The sequence below is a fragment of the Oncorhynchus mykiss genome, chromosome 12 (genome assembly GCF_013265735.2).
Source record: "Oncorhynchus mykiss isolate Arlee chromosome 12, USDA_OmykA_1.1, whole genome shotgun sequence".
In the NCBI taxonomy this organism is placed as follows: domain Eukaryota; kingdom Metazoa; phylum Chordata; class Actinopteri; order Salmoniformes; family Salmonidae; genus Oncorhynchus; species Oncorhynchus mykiss.
The window spans coordinates 87630803-87646695 of record NC_048576.1 but is presented as its reverse complement, the minus strand read 5'-3'; positions in this window follow the sequence as shown (position 1 = coordinate 87646695).

The window sequence follows — 15893 nt, the reverse complement described above, 5'->3', positions numbered from 1 at the left end:
AAACATAGCAATGTATCGACCTATGTGACATCAAAGAGGGCCAACCAACTTTCTGGTTGAGAATGCAGTGATGAATAGTAAAACTGTCGCTTTAAACGGCTTTAATGAAGTGGCAGCTGCGTTCATATAGATGATGTCGCAATCGTGTAGGACCGATAGGATCGTTGACTGAATAATCTGCTTTCTACTATTTAGCGAGAGGCAGGACCTATTTCTATAGAAGAAGCCCATGTTTATTCTCAGCCTCTTAACTGACTCATCAATATGCTTTTTAAAAAAGACAGCTTTTCGTTTATCCAGATGCCTTGATATTTGTAAGCAGGGACACAATCAATATGGACACAATCCAAAGTACATATGCTTAAATATTTAGAGTGATTTTTATACACTCAAGAGAACAATGTATACTTAGTTTAACCTGCATTCAATACTCATTTCAGGTCAATAAAGTTCTGTAATACAATGAAGGCAGACTATAGTTCAGATGGCGTCTGGTCAACCAATAGCACACAACAGTATCATCGGCATACAAGTGCAGGTTACAATTTTTTACAGACACGTCAACATTGTTCATGTAAACAGTAAAAAGTACAGGACCCAGAACCGACTCCTGCAGGAAGCCTTTCGTAATATCCAGGAAACCTGATTTAACACCATCAGTAGATACACATTGCGTTCTATCGGTCAAGTCATTTTTAAACCAGTTACATGCAGCCTGGTCTCGGCCAATCGATTAAAGCCTGTGAATTAGCAGTGAGTGAGAAACAGTATCAAAGGTCTTTGACAGGTCAGTGAAGAGGGCAGCACAATTTTGCTTTTTATCCATACATTTAACCATGTAATTTATAACTGGGCTCCCGAGTTGCGCAGCAGTCTAAGGCCCTGCATCTCCAGGTCGTTGTGGAGCTAGAGGAGTTAGAGCCCTGTCTATGTTGGTAGATAAGATGAGAGCACCCCTCCAGCTAGGATGGAGTCCATCACTCCTCAGCAGGTCAGGCTTGGTCCTGTTTGTGGGCGAGTCCCAGAAAGAGGGCCAATTATCTACAAATTCTATCTTTTGGGGGGGGGGGCAGAAAACAGTTTTCAACCAGCGATTGAGTTGTGAGACTCTGCTGTAGAGCTCATCACTCCCCATAACTGGGAGGGGGCCAGAGACAATTACTTTATGCAGACACATCTTTCTAGCTGATTTACACGCTGAAGCTATGTTGCGCTTGGTGACCTCTGACTGTTTCATCCTAACATCGTTGGTGCCGACGTGGATAACAATATCTCTATACTCTCTACACTCGCCCGTTTTAGCTTTAGCCAGCACCATCTTCAGATTAGCCTTAACGTCGGTAGCCCTGCCCCCTGGTAAACAGTGTATGATCGCTGGATGATTTGTTTTAAGTCTAATACTGCGGGTAATGGAGTCAGAGCTAATGGTGGGAAACTTCGGCGTCTCAGACACCGTAACAGGAGGAATAGAGACAGGAGAAGGCTCGGCCTCTGACTCCGACTCGCTGCTTAATGGGGAAAACTGGTTGAAAGTTTCTGTCGGCTGAATGAGCAACACAGGTTGAGCATTCCAACAGCATTCCTACAGCATTCCTACAGCATTCCTACAGCATTCCTACAGCATTCCTACAGCATTCCTACATCATTCCTACAGCATTCCTACAGCATTCCTACAGCATTCCTACAGCATTCCTACAGCATTCCTACAGCATTCCTACAGCATTCCTACAGCATTCCTACATCATTCCTACAGCATTCCTACATCATTCCTACAGCATTCCTACAGCATTCCTACAGCATTCCTACAGCATTCCTACAGCGTTCCTACAGCATTTCCCTCCAGAAGCCATGAGAAAGTTGTCCGGCTGCGGGGACCGTGCGAGGGGATTTATACTAACGTTACTATCTGTACTTACTGGTGGCACAGATGCTGTTTCATCCTTTCCTACACTGAAATTACCCGTGCCTAACGATTGCGTCTGAAGCTGGGCTTGCACCATGAGGTGATCGTTCTCCTGTATATTATGAGTACAGCGACTGCAATTAAAAGGCATCATGTTAATCTTACTACTTATCTTCGGCTGTTGGAGGTCCTGACGAACCAGGTCCAGATAAAGCATCATGTTAATGTTACTACTTAGCTTCGGCTGGTGGAGGTCCTGACGAACCAGGTCCAGATAAAGCATCATGTTAATGTTACCACTTAGCTTCGGCTGTTGGAGGTCCTGACGAACCAGGTCCAGATAAAGCATCATGTTAATGTTACTACTTAGCTTCGGCTGTTGGAGGTCTTGACGAACCAGGTCCAGATAAAGCATCATGTTAATGTTACTACTTATCTTCGGCTGTTGGAGGTCCTGACGAACCAGGTCCAGATAAAGCATCATGTTAATGTTACTACTTATCTTCGGCTGATGGAGGTCCTGACGAACCAGGTCCAGATAAAGCATCATGTTAATGTTACTACTTATCTTCGGCTGGTGGAGGTCCTGACGAACCATGTCCAGATAAAGCATCATGTTAATGTTACTACTTATCTTCGGCTGATGGAGGTCCTGACGAACCAGGTCCAGATAAAGCATCATGTTAATGTTTCTACTTATCTTCGGCTGGTGGAGGTCCTGACGAACCAGGTCCAGATAAAGCATCATGTTAATGTTACTACTTATCTTCGGCTGATGGAGGTCCTGACGAACCAGGTCCAGATAAAGCATCATGTTAATGTTTCTACTTATCTTCGGCTGGTGGAGGTCCTGACGAACCATGTCCAGATAAAGCATCATGTTAATGTTACTACTTATCTTCGGCTGATGGAGGTCCTGACGAACCATGTCCAGATAAAGCATCATGTTAATGTTACTACTTATCTTCGGCTGATGGAGGTCCTGACGAACCATGTCCAGATAAAGCATCATGTTAATGTTACTACTTATCTTCGGCTGATGGAGGTCCTGACGAACCATGTCCAGATAAAGCATCATGTTAATGTTACTACTTATCTTCGGCTGGTGGAGGTCCTGACGAACCACGTCCAGATAAAGCGTCCGGAGTGAAAAAGTTGAATGAAAAAAAGCTGAGTGAGTGAAAAATGTAAAATATAAACGGTAATTAAAAAGTAAAAAACGTAAAGTTGTCAGGTAGCAAAGTAAGGTTGGCAACAAAACGCACAAAACCCCCTCAACACGTAAACAAGTCTGCAAGTTGTGTATTGTAGTTGAGTAGGCAGGATTCTGCTCAAATGCTGCTGTAATAGGCCTATATGTGTCTCTTTTGCATGGTGTTTTTGGGTTATTCATAATCAAGCATTAAAAACCGAAGCCAGACTGCAATATTTTAGTAGCCTAGCTAAGACTGTGGCATATGTCTGTACACTTTCCCTCTGCTGCGCACTGTAAACAGGACACACGAAAGCAGCACAATTGAAGTTGAATTCAAAGACATGAGCACATCAAGCTGTTGTTTCATAAAGTAGATCACTCAACTGACTAATTTATACTCGCTGTGTGTCCTTTTTGGCACGCAGGCCTTGTGTTTGACACATGTGTGCTAGCCTATTAGCCACGTTGGGACTGACTTGTGATCATTGCCCTTGCTAGTTTGATTGTATTGACATTCCCAGCCTTAGTTACAGTCGGCCGTTTTTTGTTTAAAATATTGAGTAATTGAAGCAAACAGTGCATCCTGAATGAGTGGAGGCTGCAAACAGTGTACCAGTCCAGCTGTGATATACAACCTGATTGCAGTATATGTTGGACTACCAAGAAATGTCTTGGTGAATTCTATTAATCATGCATCGAACTGCATCCATCTATTCTGCCAACAATGCCTCACTGCATACACATCATGGAATTTTGAGTCAAATTGATTATATTTTTTAAAACCTTTAATAAAATGAATAAATGTTAAAAATGTTATTCTAAGTTACATTAGATTTCCATAGATTTTCTGTTAATTACCAAAATTACTGAAAATTTCGGTAACTTTTGTAAATTACCAGTAGCTTTCAACCCTATCAAATCAAATCTAACTTGAATTATATAGCACATTTCAGACATAAATGCAAAGCAATGCACTTAACAGGAAAAGAAACTACATAAAAAACAACGAAAAAAATAAAATAAATATTTACCACACATAAGAGGATGGAAAAAACAAAAGAATAACAATAAAAACTGAAAGACTAAAAAATGCACCCTGAGGAAAAGCCAAGCTAAAAATGTGTGTTTTAGGATCTCTTTTAAATATGCCACAATTTCACTCACTCTCTCTCTATTTTTCTCTCACACACACACACATACGCTCACAAACACACACACACACACATACGCTCACAAACACACACACACACACACACATGCACCGCTCCTCAAGGGCATCATTAACATGTTGAACGGGAAGCACATTGTTCACATTGTAAATGGGAACCAAGCTACCCCAGGAGGAGGACTCTGTAGCCCTCTGCTGTCATAACTGACCTCAGGAAAGACAATGACTAATGATGAGCATCATAGATTGTGACAGAGGGCAGGTGGCTGCCACAACCTATCAAAGGTTGTTGGACTGCCAATATGTTCTTTTAGTCTTCTGAATTCTTCTATCCATCCCCTTCCTTCTCTTTCCATGGCTCATAGTCCTCATGCATTGTTTGTTCCTCCTTTTGTCTCCAGCAATGTATTTATTGTGTGTTTGTATGTGATTAGATGTTTTATTTGATTTATTATTGTGTCATTCATCTTCATGATGCCCATCCCACATGGACACTGTATTTGCTGTATCCAAAGAAAATGAACATACTTACATATGCATGCCCGTCCATACATACTGTACATACGTAACTACATACATACAAACATGCATATATATACACACACACATACAAACACATACACACCCATTTGCATTCCTACTGAAATGAACAAATATTTTTATCAAACAAAAACCTTTCAGTTCTACAACTTGTGTTGTCCCATCTTCCAAGCTTTTGATATAAAATGTGTAACCAGCAACGCTATTCTTCTCTGAATAGACATTCAAGTTTTCCTTCAACACTTCTCCCAGCCTGGTCTCATAGACTAGGCGTAACATAGTAAATGTAAATCCGGGACTTGCAAATTAGTATGATATGTTACGTTTGGTATGGTTACAGGAGACAGATAATTAATAAATGCAAAAACTAAAGTAGGATGGTTGGTCGGCATTTAACAAGAACGTCCAGCAAAGCAAAAGTTACGAGTTCAAATCTCATCACTGACAACTTTGGCATTTGAGCTAAATAGCAACTTTTTTTTAGCTAACCCTGTCACTAACCTTAACCTTAACGCTTTTAGCTAACCCTAACCTTAACCCTTAAGCGAACCCCAACCTTAACCCTTTAAACTAACTCCTAAACTTAACTTTAGCTTAACCATGACACCTAACCCTAACCCCTAGCCAAGCTAATGTTAGCCACCTAGTCACCTAGATGGAATTTGTCATACGTTTAGCAAATTCGTAACATAAAATAGAAATTGAAGTTTGTATAGTTCTGGTTTCTGCTACTGCATTTAAAAAAAGGTTACTCTTAAATCATCATTATAAAGTACAGTAAAATAAAAAGTGCAGTTAATTCTCCATCTTCCTTAAATCGCAGACTGCACTTCATCTATGGTATTAAACCTTCCTACTTCAATTGCCAGATGCAGTATCCCAGTTCTCAACTGGGTACACAAGAATCTTTGACTTCTTGTTAGGTGATAGGTGACATAGGGTTATGGATCAAACTGTAGGTGTTCTTTATCTGGTTTTACGTTCTGCGCTTTGGTTTTAGCCATATATCAACATTTTTCTTTGTAGCTAAGGGTTAACTTGTGTTTGCTCATGTTGACATTTCATCCAGTGGAGGCTGCTGAGGGGAGGACAGCTCATATAAATGTCTGGAACGGCGCAACTGGAATGGCATCAAACACATGGAAACCATGTATTTGATACCATACCACTGATTCCGCTCCAGCCATTACCACGAGCCGTCCTCCCCAATTAAGGTGCCACCATCCTCCTGTGATTCCATCACAACTTGTTTCAAAATATTTGTTGAAGATCAGCTTCCTTATGTCATTGCATTCCTTTGTCCAAGGGTAATTGTGTGTTTTATCCCAGGTGAAAGCCTGTTGAGTTATTCTGTCCTCTGGCATGTCAATAAGATGGTTCCATAACCTTATTTCATTGGGCTCCCATCCCGATGTCTCCTTGAATAGCCCGATTTGGGGCAAGCTTATACACCCCAAGGAAACATCTGTTTTAAATAGAGTTTGCCGTTTTGGCTTCCTTGCTCCATAACTCCATGTTCAATAAGGACACACACATGAATTGCAGAGCTGTGAACATGTACAATAACCAAAGACTTTACAGATGTTCTATTATCTAGCAACGGACTCCAACACTTAAACCTGCAGGATCAGATTAGGACTTTATACACTCCAAAGGTCATATATTCATAGCTACGGACATTTGGGGTGCTGAGGGTGCTGCAGAACCCTCTGATAAATCACAATATAAAATAATATACAAGAAATATCAAAAGAAATAAAAAAAATAGTGCACCAGACCTTCATTACTCTTGTTTGAGTTGGGAAAATACTCGTCAGCAGAGAAGGGAGAAAAATATTGTTCCAAACGGATAGTGATGAATGCGTCTTACTGTACCCTTTTATATGATGTGCTTATCTGGGTTTTCTCTTGGTTGATCAATAATCTCCACTTTGTACACCAGAGATTGACAGTGTTCAACATACATTGCAAATCATTCTCAGATTCTTCAAGGTGGACAATATCGTGTGAGGGTTAAATACACAACATGTAGTTGATGGAATTGGAACCAGGTGTGATGGAAGACAAGACAAAACCAATGGAAAATGAAAAGTGGATCGGCGATGGTTAGAAGGCCGGTGACGTCGACCGCCGAACGCCGCCCGAACAAGGAGAGGACGGCGTTGGGGAGGCACTTACCCTGCCTCCACCCTCCCCAATGGACATTTAGTATTGCTACAGTTGTAAATATATACAGTACCAGTCAAAAGTTTGGGCACACCTACTCGTTCCAAGGTTTTTCTTTATTTTAGAATAATAGTGAAGACATCAAAACTATGAAATAACACATATGGAATCATGTAGTAAGCAAAAGTGACAAACAAATCAAAATGTATGTTACATTCGAGATTCTTCAAAGTTGCCACCCTTTGCCTTGATGACAGCTTTGCACACATTTGGCATTCTCTCAACCAGCTTAATGAGGTAGTCACTTGGAATGCATTTCAATTAACAGGTGTGCCTTGTTAAAATTCATTTGTGGAATTTCTTTCCTTCTTAATGCGTTTTAGCCAATCAGTTGTGTTGTGACAAGGTAGGGGTGGTATACAGAAGTATACATACCCCTATTTGGTAAAAGACCAAGTCCATTGTCACGACTTCCGCCGAAGTGGGTCCCTCTCCTTGTTTGGGCGGCGTTCGACGGTCGACGTCACCGGCTTTCTAGCCACCACCGATCCACTTTTCATTTTCCATTTGTTCTGTCTTTGTCTTATCACACCTGGCTTCACTCAATCAATTACTTGTTTATTATTCAACCCTCTGTTCCCCATGTTGTATTTGTGAGTGATTGTTTATTGTATTTTTGGTCCGTCATTGTGTGCTCGTGATGTTACTTTGTACATTTGTCATTTTGAGTAAAAGTACGTTGATTACTCATATTTGCTGTTCTGCGCCTGACTCTCTACACCAGCTACACACAGAACCCTTACATCCATATTATGGCAAGAACAGCTCAAAAAAGCAAAGAGAAAAGACAGTCCATCATTACTTTAAGATGTGAAGGTCATTTAATACATAATAATAAAAGATTGGCTTGGTCCAAGAATCACGAGTAATGAACATTAGACTTGTGGAAATCTGTCCTTTGATCTGATGAGTCCAAATGAGAGATTTTTGGTTCCAACCACCGTGTCTTTGTGAGACGCAGAGTAGGTGAACAGATGATCTCTGCATGTGTGGGTCCCACCAGGACGCATGGAGGACGAGGTGTGATGGTGTGGGGGTGCTTTGCTGGTGACACTGTCCGTGATTTATTTATAATTCAAGGCACACATAACCAGCATGGCTACCACAGCATTCTGCAGCGATACGCCATTCCTTATAGTTTGCGCTTAGTAGAACTATAATTTGTTTTTCAACAGGACAATGACCCAAAACACACTTCCAGGCTGTGTAAGGACTATTTGACCAAGAAGGAGAGTGATGAAGTGCTGCATCAGATGACCTGGCCTCCACAATCACCTGACCTCAACCCAATTGAGATGGTTTGGGATGAGTTGGACTGCAGAGTGAAGGAAAAGCAGCCAACAAGTGCTCAGCATATGTTGGAACTCCTTCAAGACTGTTGGAAAAGCATTCCAGGTGAAGCTGGTTGAGAGTGCCAAGAGTGTGCAAAGCTGTCATCAAGACAAAGGGTGGCTATTTTGAAGAATCTGAAATATAAAATATATTTTGATTTGTTTCGGTTACTACATGATTCCATATGTGTTATTTCATAGTTTTGTGTTGATGTCTTCACTATTATTCTACACTGTAGAAAATTCTAAAAATAAAGAAAAGGCCTTGAATGAGTAGACCTGTCCAAACGTTTGACTGGTACTGTATATATATATATATATATATATATATATATATATAATTGTTTTCATTCATACACTTCTCTTTTTTTGACATGCACAATTTCACGGTACCCTGCGAATACATCTGCGACCATGTGACTAATAACATAATCTAATTCTTCAGCTGTCCCCATAGGATAAACCTTTGAATAACCCTTTTTAGTTCCAGGTAGAACCCTTTTGAGTTATGTGGAACCCTTTACTCAGAAGGTTGTACGTGGAACCCAAAATAGTTCTACCTGGAAACAAAAAGGGTTATTCAAAGGTTTATCCTAAGGGTGAAGCTGAAGAACCCTTTTAGGATTAGATTAGATTATGTTATTAGTCACATGGTAGAAACCTGGAACACACACACATAGAAAATATTGACACCACACACACACACACACACACACACACACACACACCATCACACATGCACACACATGTCTCTGTGTACAGACAGTATTTTATCACCTCTCTCCTCTCCTTATCTTTTTCTCTCTCTCATCCCTTTTTCCCATCATCCCTCACACCTCCGATTTCCTCACGTGACACATGACCTCTTCCATATCCATATTTCCATATTTCCTCCATATTTTCCGCCTGTTCAGGGAAAAAAATTGCCTAATTTCATGCAATAATCTTTTATAATACCACTTATATTTTTTATTACCACTTAAACGGGAAAGAAAGTACAAATGTTCATTTAAAACGTTACTTCATCCAAATGTATCATGCAACTGAGGCAACAACATGTTTGTAGAAAGGAAATGAATAGATCAGATTGCTATTGACACGTCCCTCATGTTCTTTAGACACAGCCTGTTCTTGGATGAGTAGAAAATATCAATCACATTTCTATTCACCAGAACAGACATTGTGTTAATGTTGATGATGTTTGAAACCCCATGGCCTTTTCAGTTATACAGTTACCTGTGAGTTGAATGGACCCTTCACTAAGCCCCGCCGCAGAATTTTGGACAACCAATCGCAGAGCTCCAATGGATAGCAACTGTCGTCGAGTGCGACACGACACCTCGGACAAGCTCATGTTTGAAACACAAAGACAGTGAGGACAGTGGGAAAAACAGAGAATTACTTGGAAAACCAGGAACCATCAGTTGCTTTCCAAGAACCAGGCTGAAGAGATTTAATCATGAGTTGATCCATCACATTGAAGCTATTAGCTCTTTCTGAAGCGTAAAAAAATACCTTAATTACCACTTAAACAAACCTAATATATAACTTTCATTTAAAATTATACTTTATTCAAGTGTAGCCTGCAACAGAAGCAAGAACATACTGCACAACCAGTGTTCTTTATTTGTTCACTTTTCTCCTCTCCTTTTCCCCAAACAACTCCTTATATTTTTCTCTCTATTAAAACCTTTTTCCCATCATCCCTCATACAGCGCCCCCACACCTCCTATTTCCTCACCTGATCTCTTCCATATTTCCTCCATAACATCCTCCCCCTCTTTGTTCTATCCAAGAAGACCACACTCTCCATTCCTGTCTGTGTATAGCAGTGTGTTGGTAGGCTATTGTATGTATCATTTACCAATTAAAACAAACCACATTTATTCTCTCCTGCTAACTAGCAGCTAACCTGAAAAGTTCAGCACGACCTCACGGTCTGTTCCGTCGCAAAGAACAATTCTAATTTAAAATCATCCTTCCTCATCTCGAGCAGCCTGTTATCCGTTTTGATTGATTGGAACACATTATAATCATTAGCTCATCTATGCTATTTTAAACCTGACATCCTTAATACTTCCAATACATTTTTTAAAGTTGTTTAACCTAAACAGAAGCTCTAACTTACCATTGACAATAACTCTGTTAAATTAGACATCACTACATCTGCTTTGACTCAGTGTCAAACACATCTGAATATTCAACATGTTTGTAGACAGAAAATATATAGATTTATCAGATTGCTATTGACACATCTCACACTTACTTTAGACCTCACAGCCTGCTCTTGGATGTGTAGAAAATAATCACATTTCTATTTACCAAACCAGACAGTGTGTTAATGTTTATGTTTGAAACCCCATGGTCTTCATCAGTTATACAGTTACCAATGAGTTGAAATACTCAAATACTTCCCCCCTGTGACTGGGTTCGAATCCGAGTCTCCTGCATGCCATAAGACTGCAATAGCCTAGCCATTAGCTAGCTTGGGGAGCTTACTCAAGTCTCCAGGTCTCAGACAAGGTGACTCATCAAGCAAGTGTGGTTCATGGAATCCCCTCCGTAACACATAGGCCTACCCATCCCAAATTAGAGACCTGAAGACTTGCATAAGCTCCCTGAGCAAGCTAATGCCTGGGCTTAAAGAGTGACTGAACGCACCGATTTGCATGTGTTTTTAATTTTTTTAATTGAACCTTTATTTAACTAGGCAAGTCAGTTAAGAACAAATTCTTATTTACAATGAAGGCCTACCCCGGCCAAACCCTTACCCGGGAAGACGCTGGGCCAATTGTGCTCAGCCCTATGGGACTCCCAATCTCTGCCGGTTGTGATACAGCCTGGAATAGAACCTGGGTCTGTAGTGATGCCTCTAGCACTGAGATGCAGTGCCACTCTGTTGCTCATTAAACAAAAACTATTTCAGTCTTGGGGATGTGATTTGATGTGGCAGTTGCTGATGTTTGTCTCCCATGACAAACCATAGAAACAAAGCCAGTACTCCCTTAAAAAAAACTACCTGTAAACTTGCGCTTTCACATATGAAAATCAGATATGCATTTTCACATATGATAAACTCCGCATGTTGAAATCTCACTTTCACATGTGGAATTACAATTTCACATCTGGTGGTGAAATAGTGTTATTTCCCCCAAATAGTCAGAAGGAATCTAAGATAACTCAAGGAATCTGTAATTCATTTTGAAGTTTTTACTGAGGAGGTTTTAGTCACCTAATTGTACATCTAGCAATGTGTTGTCTTATGTAAACAAAGTCTGATCCACTGCACTGCTGGGCAGGTTTGTCTCATTGTCTGTGTGTTCTGCAGTAGGATTGGATAGAGAGCAATCAATGCAGCTGGGTATCCTGTGTTAGTGGGCAAGTCAGCATTGTCGAAATCAAAACCAGTTAGTAATGACAAACTCACATACAAAACTCAGTTTTGGACGAGACTGACAATATTATTATAGCCAGTGAAGCTTCAATCTGGAATCTGCATTAAGGGAAACAGCACCACTCTTCACCCCACAGCCTTTGTTATTGTTTTTGTTTTGTTCATGAAATGGAGGGAAAACTGAAAAGAGGAGCGTCCACAGTGTGGTAAAAAAAAAAGTTTGGAGGAGAAAAAAACAGTGTTTATGGTTTTGTAGTGACTTCCTTGTTATTGTACTATCCCAAACGGACATGGCAGTTTCACCAATTAAAGATGGAGTCTGCATTATGGGAAACAGCGTCCCTGTTCACCCCAGCGCCTTTGTTATGGTTTTTGTTTTGTTGACTAAACGGAGGTGAGGAGCTTCCAAACGGAGAGGAGGAGCTTCCAAACGGAGAGGAGGAGCTTCCAAGCGGAGAGGAGGAGCTTCCAAGCAGAGAGGATGAGCTTCCAAACGGAGAGGAGGAGCGTGGTAAAAAAACATTCTGTACATAATGTTCTGTTCTAACACGCGTGCAGTTTTGTCTGAGGGGGAAAAAACAGTGTTTGTTGTTTGCAGTAACGTCTTTGTTGTTGTAATAGCCCAAACAGATGTGGCAGTTTCACCAGATTCCATCTTTAAGCTTTAGCATTAACTTGAGGACAAACTCAAATCTACAGGCCACAGGCAAGGTTATTTATCACCTCTGTTAAACAGTCATCCATTCCGTCATTAGACAAATCAATAAATTATTATTCAGCCACACGTCCCCATCGAGCCCTCTGGACCCATCTGTCCGTCACAGAAACACCTGTGGGGAGGAACACCGGAGAGAACAATAAAGGCTTTCGGTCCTGAGGATGTGTAGAACAGAAACCTTATACCTCCTCCTTGTCTGCCTTATCTCGTCTCTCCTTCTGTCCTCCTTCTCATTCCTACTTCCATCCCCTCCGTTCTTCCCCCTCTTTTCGCCCAATGGAAAACTTTTCTCCACATAACTGAGAAGTGGTGGTGCTCATACTCTGGGCTGCCCCCCCCCTCTCTCCAGAGTGAGTAAAAAAGAAGGACAAAACCAGAAATGTTCACTTGATACTCAGGGTGTCTTCTTGAAGACACTGGTAATGGGTTAAGGCTTCACCTTTCTTAAGCATTCACGTGGATATAACAACTAAGCCTGTATGTATAGTGGAGAAAAAAACGGTAACAAATTCAACCATTTCAACTTTTCTTCCTGTGTTTTCTGATGGCTGCAGAGTAGGCTCATTCTGTCTCACTTCTTTCGTAAGATTACACTGCAGTAATTCTAGTGGGTCAAGGTCAAAGACCTCAAGCTCAATTCCTTTGAGTTAACAGACCAAGATACATCAAAGCCTTGCTGTAGCCTTTAAATCAGAATGAGGAAATCCTTTGAACTCTCCTACAGTGACCTTGCTTACCACTCTCATTTCTCTGCAAAACCCGGAAAGAAATAATTTGGAGAGCTGAGAACACACAGCGCGTTCAGTCACGGGGAGGGTGCTTTACGGCTAGTCACCTCAGATGCAAACGTTTAGACAAGAGCTTTGTTTGAAGCAAAGAATTGTGGCCTTGGAAAAGCAATTTATTTAATGTTAATTGAGGCAGAACGGTTGTTGCAGCTTGGAGGATACAAGAACACACAATCACAACATCTCAATTGGTAAAAACAGATCAGATATTGTGCGCCAAATTAAATATCCTCCATGCATATTTCCTCTATAGGAGGACTAAGTCCTATGCCTGTCAGACGATACTTGTAGGTATATTTAATATTTTGGAAACAATTGTCTGACTACAATACAGCTGCCTTGAACACCTTCAGGATAGCAGTCGTGGGTTCAAATACTATTTTCTTCCTCAAATACTTTAAGCCTTTGATTTGGTCGGGTTTTGCTCTTTTGGGATGATTCCATTGGTTTCACTGCGCAAGACAAGCAAAATCAAGCGTCGCTTAAGTATTTGAAAGAAAACCCAGTTCTGCAGGATAGCGTTGTGCCGCTGACGAGAGTCTGAAGGCTTGAAAAGTCAGCAGCCATCCCCATCACAACACCTTCCACCCAGGCTAGCCTGTCAGGCCGAGGGAAACAATCCGCTCCTCAACCTAGGAATGGGCTGTGGAACCTGGGGAAGCCGGCCGACTTCTGCCACCCCCAGTGGAGAGACCCAGACAGCATCTCACAGTCATTTTGTCTAGTCTACATCGAGCATCAATAAGCATCAGAGCCACTCTATAAAGCAGTGGGTTGCCGGTGGGCTGCTGAAGGGTTGTCATGACATTTGGTGCATCAAGGATGGGGGTCCATTACCCACAACACCATAAAACAAAATTGATAGAAAGTTCAGCACATTGTATGTGTTATCAATTTGGTTTTATTTAACTTTTATGTAATCAACAGCAACACAAGTTCAAGTGGTCTTCATGAATCTATAAAAAGGTGTAATTTAGTTTCCGCCTCCCAGAAACGAATCTCCCAGGAAATTGATGTCAGTGTTGTGTGAGTTACAATATTATCGCAACCACTTGAAAACGAGATATTGATTTATTGGAAGCCACTAATTGTCTCTGACTGGGTGACAGACTTTCCTAAAGAGTGTGTTTTAGAGGTTGGTGTGTTTTTGTATGTGTGTGTGTGCGCACGCATGCGAGCCCGGGTGGCGCAGTGGTTAAGGGCGCTGTACTGCCAGCTGTGCCACCAGAGACTCTGGGTTCGCGCCCAGGCTCTGTCGCAACAGTCCGCGACCGGGAGGTCCGTGGGGCCACGCACAATTGGCCTAGCGTCGTCCAGGTTAGGGAGGGCTTGGCCGGTAGGGATATCCTTGTCTCATCGCGCACCAGCGACTCCTGTGGCGGGCCGGGCGCAGTGCACGCTAACCAAGGTTGCCAGGTGCACGGTGTTTCCTCCGACACATTGGTGCGGCGGGCTTCCGGGTTGGATGCGCGCTGTGTTAAGAAGCAGTGCGGCTTGGTTGGGTTGTGTATTGGAGGACGCATGACTTTCAACCTTCGTCTCTCCCGAGCCCGTACGGGAGTTGTAGTGGTGAGACAAGATAGTAGCTACTAAACAATTGGATACCACGAAATTGGGGAGAAAAATGGGTAAAATTCAACAACAAAAAAACACAAAAAAAAGAAGAAAGGAGCCATGTGTGTTAGAGAGAAGTATGTGTGGTCATTCATAACAGATAAGCTCTTCCCTTCTGAAAGAGAAGAGAAGTATGTGTGGTCATTCATAACAGAGAAGCTCTTCCCTTCTGAAAGAGAAGAAAAGTATGTGTGGTCATTCATAACAGAGAAGCTCTTCCCTTCTGAAAGAGAAGAAAAGTATGTGTGGTCATTCATAACAGAGAAGCTCTTCCCTTCTGAAAGAGAAGAGAAGTATGTGTGGTCATTCATAACAGAGAAGCTCTTCCCTTCTGAAAGAGAAGAAAAGTATGTGTGGTCATTTATAACAGAGAAGCTCTTCCCTTCTGAAAGAGAAGAGAAGTATGTGTGGTCATTCATAACAGAGAAGCTCTTCCCTTCTGAAAGAGAAGAGAAGTATGTGTGATAATTTATAACAGAGAAGCTCTTCCCTTCTGAAAGAGAAGAGAAGTATTATTCATGACAGAGAAGCTCTTCCCTACTGAAAATGTTCTTTCTCTGGGAAAGGGTGCCTGTCTGGCCCCTCTGGGCTACGGCATTCTACAGCTAAGTCTTGGGATGAGTTGATGAGTTTGAAATACAATACAATCAATATGTAGGCTATTTTATGTTTAATTTATTTAACCTTTAGTCAACCAGGTAAATCTCATTGAGATAAAGATATGTTTTATCTCAATGGGACTAACCTGGTTAAATAAAGGTTAAATAAATAAAAATGAATAGAATGGCCTACATATTGATTGTATTGTATTTCAAAATGCATCAACTCACCCCAAGACTTAGCTGTAGAATGCCGTACAGTGCAGTCTAATGTTACCGTATTTCAAGAAGCGTCAATAAAAAACCATCAACATCTGTAAACCAATTAAAACCCTAAAATATTATTTTGTCTTTTGCCTTATGTCTTCCTCTCTCCTCTTCTCCACAACGTTACATCTTCCTCTGAGACCTCATAAG